Below are 11,231 nucleotides of genomic sequence, written 5' to 3'. Positions count from 1 at the left end.
GGATTTGAGTGGCAGAGGGGTTGTTTTGGGGGGCTGTTGCTATTGAGTCATGTGAGCTCCTTATTACTTTGGATACTAACCCTTTATCAGACACATGATTCGTGAACTATTTTCTCCCATTCCACAGGCTGCCTTTTCACTTTGCTAATGATTTCCTTTGCTGCGCAGAAGCGTTTTTGTTTGGTGTTGTCCCATTTGTCTGTTTTTGCTTTTGTCGCCTGTGCTGTTAGTGTCATATCCAAGAAATCATTGCCAAGACACTTGTTCTCTGTTTTCTTCTAGGAGTTTCACGGTTGTATGCTTAAGTCTTAATCCATTCTGAATTGATGGCTGTGTATGTGTAAGAAAACGGCACAGGGGCGCCTGGGTGGCGCAGTCGGTTAAGCGTCCGACTTCAGCCAGGTCACGATCTCGCGGTCCGTGAGTTCGAGCCCCGCGTCAGGCTCTGGGCTGATGGCTCGGAGCCTGGAGCCTGTTTCCAATTCTGTGTCTCCCTCTCTCTCTGCCCCTCCCCCGTTCATGCTCTGTCTCTCTCTGTCCCAAAAATAAATAAACGTTGAAAAAAAAATTTTTAAAAATAATAATAAATAAATAAATAAACGTTAAAAAAAATTTTTTTAAAAGAGAGATAGTAACAGTCCCGACTTTGTGGTGTTGTTTTTCAAAAGCAAATTATATAATTCGCAATAAGAATTTGTTCAGCAAGCTCAAAAACTTAGCTTTAATTAATTAATTAAAATAAAATACAACTCGGGACGCCTGGGTGGCTCAGTCTGTTAAGCCTCTGACTCTTGATTTTGGCTCAGGTCATGATCTCCCAGGTCATGGGATCGGCCTTGTGACAGGCTCTGTGCTGACCGGGTATGACTTAGGCGCTCCAGTGGAAATACTAGATTCTGTCAAATCCCAAAAGAGGACCGACTCAGCTATCTGCAGCTGAAACAAATGACACAATAATAAAGACTGTCACCACTAAAAATATATGGCCTCATAAAAAGCCCAATTAAAATCACAAATTTCAGAAAAATGAGTGGAAGACAAAAGTAAGACAAAAACAATAAGGGCAACAAATGTAAAACAGTAGAAATTATCATAGATATTAACTCAGCTATATCAATAACAAACACATTAGACGTCAATGGTCTAAATATACCAGTTAAAAACAGAGGTTGGGGGGCGCCTGGGTGGCACAGTCGGTTAAGCGTCCGACTTCAGCCAGGTCACGATCTCGCGGTCCGTGAGTTCGAACCCCGCGTCTGGCTCTGGACTGATGGCTCAGAGCCTGGAGCCTGTTTCCGATTCTGTGTCTCCCTCTCTCTCTGCCCCTCCCCCGTTCATGCTCTGTCTCTCTCTGTCCCAAAAATAAATGAACGTTGAAAAAAAAAAAAACAAAACAGAGGTTGGGATGCCTGGCTGACTCAGTTGGTAGAGCATCTGAATCTTGATCCCAGGGTTGTGAGTTCAAGCCCCATGTTGGGCATGAAGCCTACTTTAAAAAAAGGAAGAAAGAAAAAGAAAGAAAGAAAGAAAGAAAGAAAGAAAGAGAAAGAAAGATTGTCAGAATGGATCAAAAAATAAAACCCAGCTATGTTATCTTCAAGAAAACATAGGGTGATCTTCAAGAAAACATTTAGGATTTCCTGGATGGCTCAGTCGGTTAAGTGTCTGACTCTTAGTTTCAGCTCAGGTCATGATTTCAGTGTCATGAGATCAAGCCTCAACTCTGGCTCCCTGCTGGGCATGCAAGTGGCTTAAGATTCTCCCTCTCTCCCCTCCTTTACCTCTCCTCCCTCTCCGCTCTCTCTTAAATAAATAAATAAATAAATAAATAAATAGAAATCCACTTTAAATATAAAGACACATATAAATTCAAACTAAAGGAAGGGAGAAAGACATAGCATGCCAACACCAACCAAAAGAAATCAGGAATAGCTATATTAATTTCAGATAGAGTAGACAGCAGATCGAGGAAAACTATCAAGGATAAAGAGGACCATTCCACAATGATATAGGGATCAGCTCTGCAAAAGAGTAACAGTTCTTACTGCGTATGTGCCTAACAACAGAACACCAAAATATATGATGGAAAAACTGATGAATGTGCAAGGAGAAATAGACGGATCTACGACAATAGTTGAAGACATTAACTACACTCTATCAGACATGGACCGTTACAGCAGGCAGAAAATCAGGAAGGATGTAGTTAAACTCAACAGCATCATCAATCAACTGGATATAATTGACATCTATAGACGACCTAATTCCAAATCAGCAGAATACACATTCTTCTCAAGCTCACATGAAATATTCATCAAAACAGATCACATTCTGGGCCACACAATGCACCTTAACAAGTTTAAAAGGATAGAAATCATACAATGCTTGCTTATAAACCACGATGGAATTGAACTAGAAGTCAATAATAGAAGGATAACTTGGAAATAAAATACTTGGGGATTTAAGAACATATTTCTAAATAATACATGAGTCAACAAAGAAATCTCAAGGAAATTTTAAAGTATTATGAACTAAATGAAAGTAAAAATACAACTTATCACAATTTGTGGGACACAGTGAAAACGGTGCTTAGATGGAAATTCACTGCATTGAAGGCATATTCTAGAAAAAAATAAACTCTTAAAAGCAACAGTCAAAGCTCCCATCTTAAGAAATCAGAAAATTAAGAGCAAATTAAATCCAAAGTAGGCATAAGAAAAAAAAAAATATTTAACAATTAGAGCTGAAGCCAATGAAACTAAAAAGAGGAAATCAAAAGAGAAAATCAGTGAAACCAAAAACTGCTTCTTTGAAAAGCTCAATAAAATTAACAATCCTCTTTAAGCTAACTAACAAAGAAAGATGACCCAAATTACTAATATCAGAACTGAAAGCAGAGACACTACTAAGATCTCATGGACCTCAGAAGGATAATAAAGGAATACTATGGACAGCTCTCTGCCTACACACTTAATAACCCAGATGAAACTAGCCAATTCCTTAAAAGACACTTCTGACAAAACTCACAAAAGTAGCAATGGACAATTTGCATAGGTCTGTATCTATTTTAACAATTGAATCAGTAACTAATAACCTTCCAAAACAGAAACCACCAGACCCAGACAGTTGACTGGTGAGTTCTACCAAATATCTCAAGAAGGATTTATACCAATTCTCTATAATTTCTTCCAGAAGGTGGAAGCAGGGGAAATACTTCCTAACTTATTTCATGAGCCCAGTATTAATTTGTTACCAAAACAAGACAAACACATTATAGGAAAACTACAATATGCAGTTTGAACTACAGTATGTAGTTTGTACATATGAGCAATATGTCTCATAAGCATACGTGCAAAAATTCTCAACAAAGTATTAGTAAATCAAATCCAACAATGTATAAAAGAATTATACACAATGGCCAAGTGGGATTAATCCCAGGTATGCAAGGCCAGTTCAATATTTGAAAATCAATTAATCATCACATGAACAGGCTAAAGAAGAAAAATTATATCGTCATATTTGTCTGCATAAATGCAGAAAAAGCATTTGAAAAAAACCCAATACCCATTCATGATAAAAACTCCGGAATAGAGAACTTCCTGAAGTTCACAAAGAACATTTACTAAAAACCTACAGCCAAGATCACACGTAATGGTGAGAAATTGGAACTTTCCCAGAAGATCAGAAGAAAGGGAAGGATATCCCCTTTCACCACTCCTCTCCAACATCATCCTGGAAGTCCTACCTAATACAATAAGGCCAAAAAAAAAAGAAAAAAAGTTATATGGAGTGCAAAAGAATAAAACTGTCTCTGTTCAAAGAGAACATGGTTGTTTGTGTAGATATGTGAAGGAATCAGCAACAAAAAAAAACCCTCCTAGAACTAAAGTAAGGTTGCAGGAGACAAGGTGAATATCAAAAGCCAACTGCTTCCCTATATTCCAACAATGAAGAAGTGGAATTTGAAATTAAACACACAATACTATTTACATAAGCACCGCTCCCAAAAGTGAAATACTTAAGGTATATATCCAACAAAATATACATAAAACCTGCGTGAGGAAAACTGTAAAACTCTGATGAAAGAAATCTAAGTACTAAATAAATGAAGAGATGTTCCATGTTCATGAATAGGAAGATTCAATATTGTCAGGCTGTCAGTCTTTCCAACTCGATCTCATTGCTAAATGCAATCCCAATCAAAGTTCCAGCAAGTTATTTTGTGGATATCAACAAACTAATTCTGAAGTTTATATAAGGAGGCAAAAGACCCAACACCATATTTATGGAAAAGAACAAGGTTAGGAGGACACCTCCCACCCAACTTTGAGACTCACTATAAAGCTAAAGTAATTAAGACAATATGGTATTGGTGAAAGAAAAGACAAATAGATCAGTGGAACAGAACAGAGAGCTGAGAAATTAATTCACATGATCTTTCACAAAGGAGCAAAGGCAATATAATAGAATGGACAGTCTTTTCAACCAATGGTGCTGGAAGGAAGGGAGGGAGGGAGGGAGGAGAAAAAAAGGGAGGGAAGGAGAGAGGGAGGAAAAAGAGGACAGGGTCCAGACACAGACCTTATACTCTTCACAAAAATGAACTGAAAGGGTATCATAGATCTAAATGTAAAATACAAAGCTATAAAACATAGAAGATAACATAGATAACATAGAAGAAAACCTAGGTGACCTTGGGTATGCCAATGACTTTAGATACAATAACACAGTCATAATCCATGAAAGAAATAATTGATAAACTGGACTTCACTAAAATTAAAAATCTGCTCTGTAAAAGATGCTGTCAATAGAATGAGAAGACAAGCCAGAGACTGGAAGAATATATGTGTAAAAGACATACGGATAAAGGACTGTTATCCAAAATATTTTTGTAAACTCTTAAAACTCAATAAGAAGAAGACAAACAACTTGAGTAAGAAATGGTCAAAAACCTGAATATATATCTCACCAAAGAAGATATATAGGTAGCAAATAAACATATGAAAACATGCCCCACACCGTATGTCATTAGGGAGATGAAAATTCAAACAATAAGTTACCGCTACATACCTATTAGCATGACAAAAATTTAAGACACTGAAAAACACCAAATGCTGGTAAGAATGTGGAACAGGAAGCCACTTTGGAAGACAGTCTGGCAGAATCTTGCAAAACTAAATTTACTCTTACCGTACAATCCGGCATTTGCACTCCTTGGTATTTACCCAAACATGCTGGAAAATTATGTCCGCACAAAAACCTGCCCACAGATGTTTCTAGAAACTGTACTCATAATTGCCAAACCTGGAAGTGACCAAGATGTCCTTCAGTAGGGGAATAGATACATAAGCTGTGAGGCATCCAGATAACGGAACATTATCTACCACTAAAAAGAAGAGAGCTATCGATCATCCATGAAAAGACATGGAGTGAAAGGAACCAAATGTGAAAAGCTACAGACTGAATGATTCCAACTATGTAACATTCTAGAAGAGGCAAAACTACAGAGCAAAAAGATCAGCGACTGCTAGTGGTTAAAGGGGAGGGTTGGATGAGTCTAGCAGAGCACAGAGGACTTTTATGGCAGTGAAACTGTTCTGTATGATACTGTAATGGTAGATACATGTCGCGATACATTGGTCAAAACACATAGGATACACAACGCCAAGAGTGAACCCTAACGTAAACTATGGACTTTGGGTGATAATAATGTGTTATTTGCAACAACGGTACCACTCTGAGGCAGGGTGTTGCTTGCGGGGGAGGCTGAGTGTATGGGGGTAGGGGTACAGGAACTTTCTGTGCTTTAGATCTTGCTATGAATCTGAAACGTCTTAAAAAGTCAATTTTATTTTTTAAAAGAAAAGATATATATAACTTTCAACTTCATGTGAATCTTGAAGGCCTCTGTGTCTCTCTCCTTGGACCTCAGCAATTAGTCCAAACTCCCATTCCAACTTTCAGACCCTTTTGGCCACTATTCCTTCCTTACTCTCAATATATGCCTCATATTTAACTGAAAAGCAAATCAAGTGTACCAGCTGAGGGCACCGGAACGTTCCTTTAAACCATCCCAAGCAGATCAGAACCTACACGAATCCTACCTTCTATCCTTTCTGAGTCAGAGAAGATGTGCCCTCCTCTTGCTTGAGGATAATCCCACCAGTTCTGTTTGGGACACGAAGCTTTATTTAATTGATTAAATAAATTTACTTAATTTCTCTCTCTCTTAGATCTCTTACCTCAACTAATCAATATGTTGAAATTCATCCCATTTTTATGGAAAAAAAGAACAAATTTTTGAAAAATAAACTTTCCTGGGGCTCAATTCATCATACCTACCATCCTGTTTCTCTCTTTTCTTTTGCAACTTTTTTTTTTTCTATTTTGACTCGATACTAATTAAGCAATCCCTGAAGAAATTAACCTTAAATGCTTGCCCTCACAGAACAAACAGCATTTTACCAAGCTAATTCTACGTATCTATCTAGGCCTATGTCTGCATGGAAGTGCATTTTATTTTGTAAATGGCACGTATCTGCTGAAGTAAATTTGAAAAATGCAGTAAGTCACAAAAGAAGTAAAAACATCAGCGGTCTCCTGCTTCCCCTCATTTCCTGAACAATTCAGCCTAACGCCACTAGGTGGAGCCAGGCAAGCCAGATGTCACCCGGAATTAAAGAGAAGACAGTAGTTGAGCGGAGTGTACAACCTTAACAACGGTGAGAATGTTAACCAAGGAGGGTGGCCTGGCGCAAGCTGTCAGAGCCAGAATAAGAGGAGAAGGGCGTTTTTATGGATGCGGTCGTCTATCTGTGTGGGCTATCAGAAGCCAATCAGGGGGCGCCTGGGTGGCTCGGTTGCGCGTCTGACTGCATCTCAGGTTGAAATCTCGCGGTCCGCGAGTTCGAGCCCCACGTCAGGCTCCGTGCCCGTCTCTCGGAGCCTGTTCCGGATTCTGTGCCTGCCGCTCTCTCTGATTCTCTCCCGTCCGTTGTCTGTGTCAAAAAAATAAAGGTTAAAAAAAAAATTTTTTTTAAAAGAAGCCAATCAGGGTATGTATGGGTGTATGTATGCGTATACGTTTAAACATAAGACGTTCTTTAGCTGTTTGCTGAGAGAGCCTGGAAGTACTAACACCCCTAAAATCACGGGTAGACCCACAAGCTCACTTTTTGATGTTTAAGATCATCCTCTAAAAACAGCCAAAAACCATTCCTTCAAGAAATGCTGATTCCAGGTTTGGGGAAGATAAATTATAAGATGAGCCTGAACTATCCTAGACCTGAAAATAAAGAATTGCTCAAAGAATGATAAGGACATGTCACAAGGACGCAGAAGCCAACTTAAAAAGAGTTTTCCTGGCCAAATGGGGGACAGTTTGAGCATCCAGATGATGGTAGTAATAACGTATAACCCATTAAATAAAACAGGAAACCATGGCTCCATATTGGCATAAACAAATAAATGAATACATTGAAATTTTGATGAGTCTGGGAGTACATAAAATATTTATTAGTTATAAAGGAAAAAAAAAAACATAGACTGGAAGTCTGGCCCATACCACCTTAATCAAGTGACCAAATTTAACGTTGCCAAAAATGGGAAAAATTGAAACATATGCCACCCGATGGGTTACAGTAAGAGCACAGTATCACTCTGGGACATTCCTATTAAAGATGGAAATATCTTGTAGACATCTCTACTTGGATGTCTCCTAAACACATCAACTCAGCTCTTGACCCCCCCTCCTTCTTACTTTGCCTCTCCTCCTACGTCAACTGTCTTGGTAATGACAGTATCATGACTTAATGAATTATACTTTCTCCCTCTACCTCCGTTCTAGATCCTAACCTGAAGCACCATTATCTTTCACCTTGTAAGAACCTTCTTTCTGATCTCTTCCCTTATCTTCTTGGTCTCTTAAATCCGTTCTCTACATAGCAATCCTGGTGTTTTTTGGGTTTTTTTTTAATGTCTATAAGATTATACCACTCTTTTGCTTAAATGCTTTTAAATGACTACTCACTACAATTGGAATAATATCCAATGCCCTTCCATGATCCAGACCTTTCTCTTCAAACTCATGTCACTTTCCTCCCTGAACAGCAGGCTCCATTCACACTGGCTTTCTTCCATTTTCTTTTATTTTTTAAATTTATTTATTTTGAGAGGGTATCGGGGCAGAGAGAGAGAGAGAGAGAGGGAGAGAGAGAATCCCAAACAGGCTCCACACTGTCAGTGAAGAGCCTGATGACGGACTTGATCCCATGAACCGTGAGATCATGACTCGAGCAGAAATCAAGAGTCAGACGCTTAACTGGCTGAGCCACCAGGTGCCTCTCTTCCATATTCTTAAGTGCTCCAAGGACCTTTGTCTTTCAGGCGCGCTAACAATTGCAATGTGCAATAAATGATGGCACAAGGAGTGACTTTTTTTTACACAACGTGCCATGTGAATCTGCACAATTTGTTTTGTTTTTGTTGTGGGTCCATAAATTGTGCGGCTAAATTTCAGAAAATTGGAATGAATGTGTTCAGGGTTCCACCAACTTTTCGAAAGTCACCTAGCTTATTTTCCTTACATTTTTTTTTAATTTATGTTTTTTTTTTTAAATGGGTAGCAGTCATGTGGCTCAAATACCAGAACATAAGAAAAGATACACAGTGAAAAGCTGTCTCCTCACCTTTCCTCCCGACTTGCCTACTTTTCATTCAACTCCTCCCTTTAGGCAACCCCTTTTCTTAGTGTTTTATGTAACTTTCCTGACTGCCAATACCCAAACAAATATGCTTATTAATTCTTATTTCCACCTTGTTAACACAAAAGCTAACATAAACTCACTTTTTATTTTCCCACCGTGTATTTTTTTTTTCCAACGTTTATTTATTTTTGGGACAGAGAGAGACAGAGCATGAACGGGGGAGGCGCAGAGAGAGAGGGAGACACAGAATCGGAAACAGGCTCCAGGCTCCGAGCCATCAGCCCAGAGCCTGACGCGGGGCTCGAACTCACGGACCGCGAGATCGTGACCTGGCTGAAGTCGGACGCTTAACCGACTGCGCCACCCAGGCGCCCCTCACCTTTTCCTTTTCTTCTTAATGCTCCTAGTTTACTTCATTTGTATTTGCTGAAATGTGTAGAGCAAACTTAGAATAGTAAAGAGAGCATTTTCGTCGTCTTTCTGACTTACTGTAAATACTTGGTAAAGACACTATATATGTATAATTATGCATGTATAATGCTGTATAATTATGGAATTAACCATTCATTCCTCTTTCACTGTGCTTTTATAAAGAGTGGATAGTGTTCGAATCCTTTCCTACCTCTACAGAAATGAAATCAACTTGATCATGGTGTGAAATCAGTACTCCTTTAATGTGCTGTTGGATTATGTTTACTAACTTTTCAGTTAAGACATTTTATCAGTGTTCCTGAGTGAGATTAGTGTCTCTCTTACCTCTTCCAGGTCTGCATATCAATGTCATACTCAGTTCATTAAAAAAAAAAGAAAGAAAGAAAAAAAAAAGTTTGAGTTTCTTGTTTTTGTGTACTCAGAAACAATCCACAAATATTTGAGCATGTTAAGTGACATAATTAAGGTAAGCTGCAAATGCCTGGCACACAGCACCTATAACGATTAGCTATTAACCAATTTTCAGTGATTCTAAGACACACACCTTTTCACATCTCCAAAATCAGGGTGTGTTTTACAATCAGTAGAAATTCGTAGTTTAACTAGATGAGGTTTTTTTTTTCTTTAAATATGTTCTTTATATCAATGATGTCTTTTTTTTTTAATTTTTTTTTTCAACGTTTATTTATTTTTGGGACAGAGAGAGACAGAGCATGAACGGGGGAGGGGCAGAGAGAGAGGGAGACACAGAATCGGAAACAGGCTCCAGGCTCTGAGCCATCAGCCCAGAGCCCGACGCGGGGCTCGAACTCACGGACCGCGAGATCGTGACCTGGCTGAAGTCGGACGCTTAACCGACTGCGCCACCCAGGCGCCCCTATCAATGATGTCTTACAGGTGATAAAATGCAGTCATATAACTTCCCTCCACTGTGCTCATCGATATTAAACTACTAATTAAGTCATGTTTGGTATACTTCAAATCCATCTTTTTCCCCCTCTTCCCACTGTCACAACCTTACTTAAGCCCTCGTTTTCTCTGACTTGAACACTGAAATGGCCTCCTGGTTGGTCTCCTTGTCTCCTAAATTGCTCTACCCCAACGCGTGTGCCCCCCTCCTACCAGAGTGATTGCGTTTCTGCCACAGCCAACTCATTTCACTGTCTACAAAATTGCCTGTGGAATGAAATCCAAATTCTCCCTTATGGCACAAAAGGTTCTAACTCTCCCTGCATATTACCTAACCCCCCATGTTGTTTCAAAACCCGTGTTTTTCATCACACCGACCTATCTACCTAGAAAATATTTTGCGTCTGTCTCTGTATCAGCTAGGAATCCCTCTGTCAATAAATAACAGAAAAGCAACTAATAGTTGCTTAAACAAATAGGAAAGAAGTCCATAGGTTGACATTCCAAGGTTGATGCAATTGCCCAATAATGCTGGCCGACACCAAGGCCTTTTCTATCTTTTGGACTTGCTTAGCATGCAGACCTCCCCCTCCTCCTATTGCTTCATCATATCAAGATGGTCACCAAACCTTCAAGCATCACATCCATTTTCCGTACAGGAAGAATGAGGAAAGACATTGATTGTGTGACCACTGAAACTTGCACTTTTTATTACGAAGACAAAAGTTTTCCATAAGCTCCCAGCAGCTTTCCACTTACATGTCGTTGGTCCGATTACATCAAGCTAGACCAACAGCTTGAAGATGGCTAGGGAGAAGGATATACAATAGTCTGCTTGATTATATCTCAGGAATATATATATATATATATATATATATATATATATATATATTTAGGGTATATATACATGTAGACAGATATAGATATAGATATAGATATAGACATAGATATAGATAGATATAGATATAGATATAGATATATTCATCATTAAATGAATATTAAACACCTAGTACATACCAGGTACTGTTCTGTCCCAGGCACTAAGGGGATATAGCAATGAACAAAATCCTTCCCCTTGCAAAACTCCTATCCTAGCATTACCTTTTGATCCAATATGTCTACTCCTAGTAATTTACCTTACAGACTACTCTTCAAAAACACAGATGTTTGGGGCGCCTGGGTGGCTCA

General features: G+C 38.9%; 1 long non-coding RNA gene across 2 annotated transcripts in view; it reads right to left on the bottom strand.

The window, feature by feature from the left end:
- LOC109501445 overlaps positions 1-5,326 on the bottom strand; it is a 24,868-nt gene extending 19,542 nt beyond the window's left edge. For both annotated transcript variants that reach the window (XR_006600525.1, XR_002159500.3), the window contains exon 1: positions 5,188-5,326. This is a non-coding gene — a long non-coding RNA (uncharacterized LOC109501445). The remainder of the gene's footprint in view (positions 1-5,187) is intronic.
- Between the last annotated feature and the right edge of the window lie 5,905 nt (positions 5,327-11,231).

Source organism: Felis catus, chromosome B4, assembly GCF_018350175.1.
Source record: "Felis catus isolate Fca126 chromosome B4, F.catus_Fca126_mat1.0, whole genome shotgun sequence".
Classification (NCBI taxonomy): Eukaryota; Metazoa; Chordata; class Mammalia; order Carnivora; family Felidae; genus Felis; species Felis catus.
Note: the sequence above shows the minus strand (reverse complement) of the source record. Positions and strands in the feature narration are given on the sequence as shown.